A 10,371-nucleotide genomic window follows, 5' to 3' on the forward strand; every position below is an offset into this window, starting at 1 on the left:
ATAAAACAAGACCAATTGTAAAATACCTATAAGAAAGTCCAGCAAAATTCTCCTTCCTCCACCCCCATGATGACTTCTTTGATGTTTGCTTGACTTTCAAATATCAAGTTGTTTTTAAAATGGTTTTTAATATGCCTGCTTTACTAATCCTTAGGAATGTGTTTATCTTGCCTCTGGGTAACCCAGCGCTGCCCAGGCCCAATTAACTGACTGATGTTCCTTTCACATCCAAGCCGTCTGTGACCATCAAACCTATTTCCCTCCTCTCCTCACATCGGAAACCCTGCTACCTCCTCATCATCTCAGTCCCTCTCCTTTAATGCCTGCAGTCCTCTGGCTACTTACTGCCTGCTCTTTCCCCAAAAACTCTTCGGCTTTTTGAAAAGAGAGTAATAATATTTTTATTATATCCATAATTTATTCTAATTAATTATTATTCTTGAAATACTATATTAAAGAAAGTTCAGGGCCCTGGTCAATTAGCCCAGTGTGTGGATGTCCCAGGTTCAATTCCCAGTTAGGGCACACAGGAGAAGTGCCCATCTGCTTCTCCACCCCTCCCCTCTTACTTCTCTCTCTCTCTGTCCCTCTCTTTCCCTCCTGCAGCCATGGCTCGATTGGAGTGAGTTGGCCTTGCGCGCTGAGGATGGCTCCCTGGCCTCTACCTCAGGCACTAAGAAGAGCTCAGGCCCTGGCCGGTTGGCTCAGCGGTAGAGCGTCGGCCTAGCGTGCGGAGGACCCCGGTTCGATTCCCGGCCAGGGCACACAGGAGAAGCGCCCATTTGCTTCTCCACCCCTCCGCTGCGCTTTCCTCTCTGTCTCTCTCTACCCCTCCCGCAGCCAAGGCTCCATTGGAGCAAAGATGGCCCGGGCGCTGGGGATGGCTCTGTGGCCTCTGCCCCAGGCGCTGGAGTGGCTCTGGTCGCAACATGGCGACGCCCAGGATGGGCAGAGCATCGCCCCCTGGTGGGCAGAGCTTCGCCCCTGGTGGGCGTGCCGGGTGGATCCTGGTCGGGCGCATGCGGGAGTCTGTCTGACTGTCTCTCCCTGTCTCCAGCTTCAGAAAAATGAAAAAAAAGAAAAAAAAAAAAAAAAGAAGAGCTCAGTTGCTGAGCAATGGAGCAATGCCCCAGATGGGCAGGGCATCACCCCTGAGTGGGCTTGCCAGGTGGATCCATTTAGGGGTGCATGAGGGAGTCTGTGTCTGACTTCCCACCTCTGACTGAAAAAAGAAAGAAGAAAGAAAGAAAGAAAGAAAGAAAGAAAGAAAGAAAGAAAGAAAGAAAGAAAGAAAGAAGGAGAAAGAGGGAAATGGAAGGGGAAGGGAAAGGAAGGGAAGGGAAAGGAAGGGAAGGGAAGGGAAGGGAAGGGAAGGGAAGGGAAGGGAAGGGAAGGGAAGGGAAGGAAGGAAGGAAGAAAGTTCAGGAAAGGGTAGGGAGAGAAATCTCCTTTAGCTTTTTACCTTACCATGGCAGCATTGACTTTGTTATATATTCTCTTTCATTCTTAATTTCTAAGCATAATTATTCTTATATAGCTGTAACTATAACATATAAAGAATTTAGTGTCTATGCCTGACCTGTGGTGGTGCAGTGGATAAAGCGTCGACCTGGAAACACTGAGGTCGCCGGTTCAAAACCCTGGGCTTGCCTGGTCAAGGCACATATGGGAGTTGATGCTTCCTGCTCCTCCCTCCCCCTTCTCTCTCTCACTCTCTCTCCTCTCTAGAAATTAAAAAAAAAAAAAAAAAAAGTTCTTCCACAAGAATTTAGTGTCTGCTTTCTGCCCATTTACTAGCATATCATAAACATCTTTTCAATTGTGGCCAAGTTTACATATTTCTGGTTTTTAATGGTTGTGTTAATACCCCATTGAAGGAATGTGTCTGAATTTAACCAACTGTTGCCCTATTGTTAACAATGTAAGTTGCTTCCAATTTTATTGTTATATAAATAGCTCTAAAATGTACATTTTCATGTATAGAAGGCCTTTTACTTCTCTAAGATTATTGTCTTCAGATATCTATCCTGTACTAGGATCGCTAGGTTAATGAACATGAATACTTTGCAGCTTGTGTATGTTATGTATTTACTTCTTTATATCACCATGCTGTTTCCCAGAAGGATGCCAACAGTTTGGACAACAACCAGCAACATGCAATTACAGCAGGTACACCAGAGTCATGCAATCTCTTGGGAATCATCTCTCCTCTAAACCCAAACTTACTAATTATAAACATTTTTTTATATTTTATGGCCATTTTATAAACATTACTATACCCTTCCACTTTTCTCTGCTTCTTTCCCAAACCAAGATTGGGAGGAGAGGCTCTAACCTGTGAATAATTTAATAATAAACCCTTATGTGGGCTTTTCAAGGAATTGTCACATATACCACCTCACTGAATGCTCACAGCCACTGACAAGAGGGAGGCAGAATTATCAAGTCACCAAGGATAGCCACTTGTTGCTCTCCTTTGCTGAAGAGGGCTGCCAGGCACAGCCAAGTCCCCTTCTGGTGACACCCGAGCAGGGGAGAAAGAGCTGTGCTCAGTGCAACTAACCAATGAAAGTCGGGCCTTGAGAGTCAGTTTTTCCTGGTGAACAGGCACATTCTTGGCGAAGTTCAAGAGGGCTAAGATACATGAAATCCTGACCTTGGGCTGCTCCCTTCCTTCCAGGTAAACAGCCAGCTCCACTCCCCTAGCCTTCCACAACGGTTCCTGTTTACCAAGCCCTTGAGGAGGAGTGGCCCCGTTTACCTAAAGGTTAATGTTAACTCGAGGAGAGAAAACTGACCCTGAATTTGGCCTCTGGAGTTGAGAGTTGCCTTTGCTCTTTTTCACTCCCTTTCCCAAGTGGTAAGAACAAGTCATGGCTGCTTATAGTTGTCTGCCTCAAAGAAAAGAACAACAAAAAGGTCAAATTCTATTTACTCTTGCAAGAGAGAGAGCCTCAGGCACATATAGCAAGAAACTGACCATGCACTTTAAAAGGAGCGCGGTCACTAGTAGCTCTTGCCTGTCTTCCCCTGAGCCACTCCGATGGCACCTGTGACAGGTTCAAGAAGGCAGACTACAGTCATTGCCACCTGTGACTATGTATGCTTTGTCTTTGATCCCCTGACTTTCTCCTCCCCAAGTCTCTCCTTCCTACTTCATCCCAGAGGCTAAATCCTGCCGGCATCTCTCCAAAGTCTCCCAAAAGAGAGATTCTTGCTCAAAGGTTGCTTACTAGGGCTTGCATCCTAAATCCAGCCTGCAGAGACATTTACTTGGACCATAATAGTGTGTCATTGTTGTTACAGTAGTTAAATAGTAGTTACCAGTAACTAGAAAATGTAGATTTTTTCCCATAAAAATTCACATTTCCATTCCTTTCTAAACAACAGGTCTTCATTGTTTCATGTCAGCAATTAACCAGAGCAGAGGGATGGCTTCCTCTTTAGGTATCTTCTGAGTCTGACCCAAAAAACACCACTTACATTTTGAGCAAAAACGTACTAAAAGCCACAGTGAAGTGGCTAAGAACTCAGACTGTGGGGTCTGTCTGCTTGGCTTTAAATCCCAGCTCTGCCACTTAGTTGTGTGGCGTCAGGCAATTTATTTAACTTCCCTCTGCCTTAGTGGCGTCATCTGTCAAATGGTTGTCCCGGTTATGGGAATTAAATGAGTTGATTCATTTGAGTCAATACAATGTACTTAGAACAGTGCCTGGCATACAGTAGGTGCTCACTACATACTCTCTATCATTATCAGCTGCGAGTCCATGTCTGAATTCTCAGCTCCTACCAGTGTCTGGCACATAGCAGAGGTTCATATGCTTCTTGAATGAATGAACTGAAAGAATACATAAATGCATGGACTAATTTTGCCTTTCTAAGATTCATTTTTCTCATCTATGTAATAGAGGTGCTTCTGTCAGTATTAAATAAATAATGTTTTTTAAATTATGGACCTTGGATCCTTCATATAGCAGGCACTTAAAACAGTTTCATTCATTTGTAACAGTAGCTACTATGTACAACCTACTTACCAAGTAATAGGCATTATAAGAAAGCAGTTTATATGCATACTGTCTCATCCTCATAACATCATATCATAGATATTATTTTCAATCTATTACAGAGAGAAGACTAAAGTATGGAGAGAGTAAGGTAAGAGGCAGAGCTGGGATTAGAAGCCAGGTCTGTCAGACCCCACAACCTGCTTTTCCTCCGCGCTCCACCTACTGCTTTTCCCTCTCTGCTGATCGCCTATAAATGATACAACCATAAAGTCAAACAAATGATCTCCTAGCTCCCAGAAGCAGTCTTGGTGACTTTGGTCTCTTAATCAGTTGGTCTCACATCCTTTTCCTTAAAGCCAACTGCTTCTAAACTCTCACCTCCAACAATGACTTGGATTTCCCAAATTTGCCATAACCTGGCAACAGCTCAATTGTTTCTACTTTGTATTTATTTTCACTCTGTTTATTTCCCTTCTTTGTACCAACATCAACATTATACCAGGGCTCTTATTTGGGATGGAATTAGAGCATTTTCTAAGCTCTTACAGTACCCCTGAATATTACAGCTAGGAGGGACCTTAGCGAGTGTCTAGTTCAATCTGTTTGCTTTTTCGAGGAGGTTTTGACTTGCATAAAGCCAGAGAACCAGGATGAAGCCCGGGCTTCCTACCTCTCTACATATCTTTCCATTATGCCTGGTTAGTGGGTGCCTGGTTAGTGGGCAGGCAATGTGGACCAAATACTTTGGGAAGTTTAAAAAAAAAAAAAGACTACTTTGAGCTACCAATGTAGCAAACATGGTAAATACTATCTTCAGTTTTTCTTTTTTTCTTTTTTTGGCAGAGACAGAGAGATTCAGAGAGAGGGACAGATGGGGACAGACAGACAAGAAGGGAGAAAGACGAGAAAAATCAATTCTTTGTTGCAGCTCCTTATAGTTGTTCATTGATTGATTTCTCATATGTGCCTTGACCAGGGAGGGAGGAGGGGGCGGCTACAGCAGATTGAGTGACCCCTTGCTCGAGCCAGCAACCTTGGGCTCAAGCTGGTGAGCCCTGCTCAAACCAGATAAGCCCGCGCTCAAGCTGGTGACCTCGGGGTCTCGAACCTGGGTCCTCTGCATCCCAGTCCGACGCTCTATCCACTGCGCCACTGCCTGGTCAGGCTTCAGTTTTTCTTAATGACACAAGATACATTCAATACAGCTTTCCAAATAGGACAGTTAAAACAATGAAAAACTCCAGATGTTTTCTTCCATTTTAGAATGGGGTTCGATCTTGGGATCTTCCAAGTCAGAGGCTGCCAACCAAAACCTGGTTAGACTGCATGAAAATGACCTTCATTGGCCACCAGGGGGAGAATGTGAGCACTGGATGGCTCTATGCAAACACTGCTAGCTTTTTTTGGACTGCACTTGTGGACTACTACTCTTCTTGCCCCCAGAAGTGGAGCAAAAGGGTAGAAAATATTTAGTGCTTTCTTTTGCAAGGCTGAATTAATAGAGTGTCCTGTAAATGGGAGGAAGAAATAATTTGATTAAGAACAATAGGGAACATGTTTCAAGTTTTAGCCAAGTCTTCATCCTGACCTTCATAGCTTAGACTTTTCTTTCAGTCTGCAGAAATACATATAGCACTAAAGAGTTCTCCTACTGTGTCTGCCTGTGACCTTCCTTTTCTTCCCCAGAATGTTAAGTTTCTCTTTACTCCCTTCCCTTTTCTTCTTTTAGTCCTCATTCCCCCATTAGAAAAGCCTTCTGCAGGCTTCCGGTGATTAGCTTTTAGAAAAGGTTGAAGTGGCTTGGGATGGGGGAAAGATGTGGAGGTAAGAGGTCTGCTTATAGACTTGTTTTCAGATTTGCCTCTTTGACACAGTATATCCTAAGCCAAGTGCACAGGTCCCACATTATTCATGGTTTTGCTTTCTGCACTCAACCGATATATAAAAATCGACATAATTTGCTCCTGACACCCAACCATCAACACCATCATTGCTCAATGATCTTCTTTCTGAGGTATCGTCAAAAGGCCAATAATAGCCTAATGCTACATCACAACACCTACATCATTCACCTGACTTCATCTCATCACGTGTTTTATCATCTGACCTCATCACAAGGGTGAGTAGAGTAAAATATTTGAGAGAGACCACATTCATATAAGTTTTATTACTTATTTTGTTATAATTATTGTTATACTTATTTTATTTACTATTACTTATTGTTGTTTATCTCTTTCTGTGCCTAATTTATAAATTAAGCTTTATTATAGGTATGCATGTAGAGGAAAAAACAGAGTAAGTAGAGGGTTTGGTACTGTCTGCGGTTTCAAGCATCCACTGGAGGACCTTGGAACTCATATCCCCCGTAGAGAAGAGGAGACTACAATAATTATCTCCTCCTTTATTCCCTATCTTCTCTGTGATTACAGGATCACCAAGATTAAAAACATCATATCTATCAAAGGGCTTTGAGCTTTGGGGCAGGCAGGATCAAAAAAGATGCCTTTTATGGCTTTTTGGCTTTTCATTCTAGCCATCCTTTGAATTTCAGCAGGGCTTAAAGGTGCCAGTAGCAAAACATGGGATACCAAGGGAGGGATGGAGGCACCCAACTGCTCAAAGGCTTTGCCAATAAGAAACGCTGACATAGGGTAAGAAATATAATCAATAATATCATTATAACTTTGTGTGATAGTGAATGGATACTAGACTTAGCATTGTGATCATTTCGTAAGGTATATAAATGTAGAACTACTATGTTGTACACCTGAAACTAATATAATAGCATATGTCAACTATAATTTTAAATTGAATGAATTAGCCTGACCAGGCGGTGGCACAGTGGGTAGAGCATCAGACTGGGATGTGGAGGACCCAGGTTCGAGACCCCAAGGTCACCAGCTTGAGCACAGGCTCATTGGTTTGAGCAAGGCTCACCAGCTTGAGTCCAAGGTCACTGGCATGAGCAAGGGGTCATTCGGTCTGCTGTAGCCACCCAGTCAAGGCACATATGAGAAAGCAATCAATGAACAACTAAGGAGCTGCAGCGGAGGGTTGATGTTTCTCATCTCTCTCCCTTCTTATCTGTCCCTGTCTGTCCCTTTCTCTGACTCTCTCTGTCTCTGCCACAAAAATAAATAAATAAATAAAACGAATGAATTAATTTTAAAGCAGGGGTCGGGAACCTTTTTGGCTGAGAGAGCCATGAATGCCACATATTTTAAAATGTAATTCTGTGAAAGCCATACAATATGTTTAACACTAAATACAAGTAAATATGTGCATTTTATGTAAGACCAACACTTTTAAAGTACAATAAGTCTCTGAATTCTTTTTAATAACGTTGTTATGCTGTTGCTAACCAATGATGAATAAAGTACTTCTTATCATTAATGCGACTTCTGGTGCTGCATGGTTTTGCTGATGGCTTTGTAGTCTGGTTGATAAGTGGTAGGTTAAGCTTCATGCAGGCGTTGAGACTTCCATCCGTTAAATGTGATCATAGGTTGGTCTTAACATTCTTTAGATGTGAGAAAGACTGCTCACATGCATACGTAGAGCCAAACATTATCAGAAAAGCAATATTCACACGCTGCAGTGTGTAGTATGTGACGGAAGCATGTTCCAAGTTTTGACAATCAGCTGGTCTGCGGGTTGAAGTTTTTTCATTTCTCCCCACTTGTGTTTGCTCACCAACTCTGCTTGCTGTCATGCAAGTCTTTCCAAATCTTCATTCAGTGACTTGAACTTATTCACCCACATGTCTGAGGCCTTCAGGTCAGCAACTTGTAGCTCAAAATCTCTGACAGAGACACCGGGGATGTAACTCAGGTCGGCGCTGTCCACTGCACACTCGTGTGGATGGGTGATGAACTTAAAAAGATGAGTGCGCTCACGAAATTCTCCAAAGCACACTTTGAATGACTGCAGGAGATTAGATGTGAAGCCCGCTAGCTGCTGGAGATCAAGATGTTGAGCAGGGTCACTTGCTGTGCATGCATCTTTAAACTCTTCCAGTTTTTCAAAGTGTAGTAAATGACCTGTTTCAATGTCAGCAATGAGGAGTTCCAGCTTGTTTTCAAATGCAAACATTGCTTGTTGAAGGGATAAGACTGTATTTCCAACGCCTTGCATTTTCACATTGAGCTGGTTCAGATGTTCAGTCATGTCCGTGAGATAGTAGAACTTCAGGAGCCACTCCGTGTTAGCTAACTCAGGATGCTCTATATTTTTCATTTCAAGAAAAGTCCGGATTTCATTCAGGCAAGCCGCGAAACGACTGAGCACCTTCCCTCTTGACAACCAACGCACATTGCTGTGCAGAAGCAGACCAGGATAATTATCCCAACTTCATCCAGCAGTGTTTTAAACTGGTGATCATTTAAAGCTCGGGCAACAATAAAGTTGACCACCCGAATGACCAGCGACATCACCTCACCAAGCTGCTCACCACACATCTGAGCACAAAGCACCTCCTGATGTAGGATGCAGTGAAAACTTAGGATGAGTCTCTTTACATGTTCATGAAGAAGCGCTACGAATCCTGTTTTTCCCCACCATGCACGGAGCACCATCAGTACACACCGAAATAAGTTTATCCATCAGTAGATTTTCTTTAGCGAACTCAGTGAAAGACTTGAATAAATCCTCCCATCTTGTTGTCTCTTTCATGGACAAAACAGCAAGACTTTCCTCACATAGTGTGTCACCGACAGCATACCTTACAATCACGCTGAACTGGAATAAATGGCTTACGTCTGTTGACTCATCCAAAGCGAGAGAAAAGTATGGTGCTGCATTTATGTCCTTCACTTGTGTTGCCTCAATTTGACTTGCCATCATGATGGTACAATCGTGAAAGTTCTTGCCAACAGAGGCATGTCTTTTATTCATTTGATTATCTTGTCTTTATCCGAAAAGTCGCCAAAAAGTTCATTGGCAACATCAAGCATGAATGTTTTGGCATACTCCCCATCTGTGAATGGCTTTTCGTTTCTCACAATTGCTAAAGCACCAGCAAAGCTAGCTGAATTCCAGTCACTTTGCTGGGTCCAAACACGGAGTTGCTGCTGACTAGCTTGCACTCTGCACAGTAGCTCTTGACATGCTTTATTCCTGCTGTCCCCTGCTGGATATTTCGATGCAAATGTAGTACGGTGTGTGTTGAAGTGCTGCTTTATATTTGACCGTTTCATCGATGCGATTTTATCATTGCATATTAGACACACTGCAGAACCTGCTCTCTCCACAAAGGCGAATTCCTCTGTCCATTTCTGCTGAAAAGTACGATACTCCTCATCTTTTTTTTCTTTTAGCCATCTTCTTCGTCAAAAGGGTTTCTGCAATTAGCTAGCTGACTACTTGATTAAAAGGAGGGACGTTTACTTCCTGACCTCACAACCACCCATGTACGTTAGGCATTATCCAATAAAAATTTGGTGTTGTCTCTGAGGACAGCTGTGATTGGCTACAGCCACCCGCAACCATGAACATGAACAGTAGGAAATGAATGGTTTGTAATACATGAGAATGTTTTATATTTTTAAATTATTATTTTTTTATTAAAGATTTGTCTGCGAGCCAGAAGCAGCCATCAAAAGACCACATCTGGCTTGCGAGCCATAGTTCCCCACCCCTGTTTTAAAGAATAAGTGGTGGCACAGTGGATAGAACATCAGACTGGGATGCAGAGGACGCAGGTTCGAGACCCCGAGGTCGCCAGCTTGAGCGCAGGCTCATCTGGTTTGAGCAAAGCTCACCAGCTTGGACCCAAGGTCACTGGCTTGAGCAAGGGGTTACTTGGTCTGCTGAAGGCCCCCAGTCAAGGCACATATGAGAAAGCAATCAATGAACAACTAAGGTGTCGCAATGAAAAACTGATGATTGATGCATCTCATCTCTCTCTGTTCCTGTCTGTCTGTCCCTATCTATCCCTCTCTCTGACTCTCTCTCTCTGTCTCTGTAAAAAAAAAAAAAGAGTAAGTGCTGGCTTTGGCAGCCCATGTACTAACATTGGAATGGTACAGAGGTTAGCATGGTCCCTCTGCAAGGATGCCATGCAAATTCATGAAGCATTCTATATTTTTCATGCATGGACCTGGAGATTATTATGCTAAGTAAAATAAGCCAGGCAGAGAAAGACAAATATCATATATCTCATTTATATGTGGAATCTAATGAACTGAGGAATGGAATAGAGGCAGAGGCGAGGTCACAGGAAGCAGAGGGACAGCTGTCAGAGGGAACGGGGATGAGGGGACAGGATCAGAAAAGATGAAGGGATTAGTAAAATTATATATACATAACACATAGATACAGATAACAGGACGGCAAATCCCAGAGAGAAGAGGGGAAGGGAGTTAGG

The 10,371-nt window shown here is 43.1% G+C and overlaps 1 pseudogene; it reads left to right on the plus strand.

The window, feature by feature from the left end:
* The first annotated feature begins 9,993 nt into the window (after positions 1–9,993).
* On the plus strand, positions 9,994–10,093 carry LOC136327989 (U6 spliceosomal RNA; annotated as a pseudogene).
* The last annotated feature ends 278 nt before the right edge of the window (positions 10,094–10,371 follow it).

This window comes from Saccopteryx bilineata, chromosome 2 (genome assembly GCF_036850765.1).
Source record: "Saccopteryx bilineata isolate mSacBil1 chromosome 2, mSacBil1_pri_phased_curated, whole genome shotgun sequence".
Classification (NCBI taxonomy): domain Eukaryota; kingdom Metazoa; phylum Chordata; class Mammalia; order Chiroptera; family Emballonuridae; genus Saccopteryx; species Saccopteryx bilineata.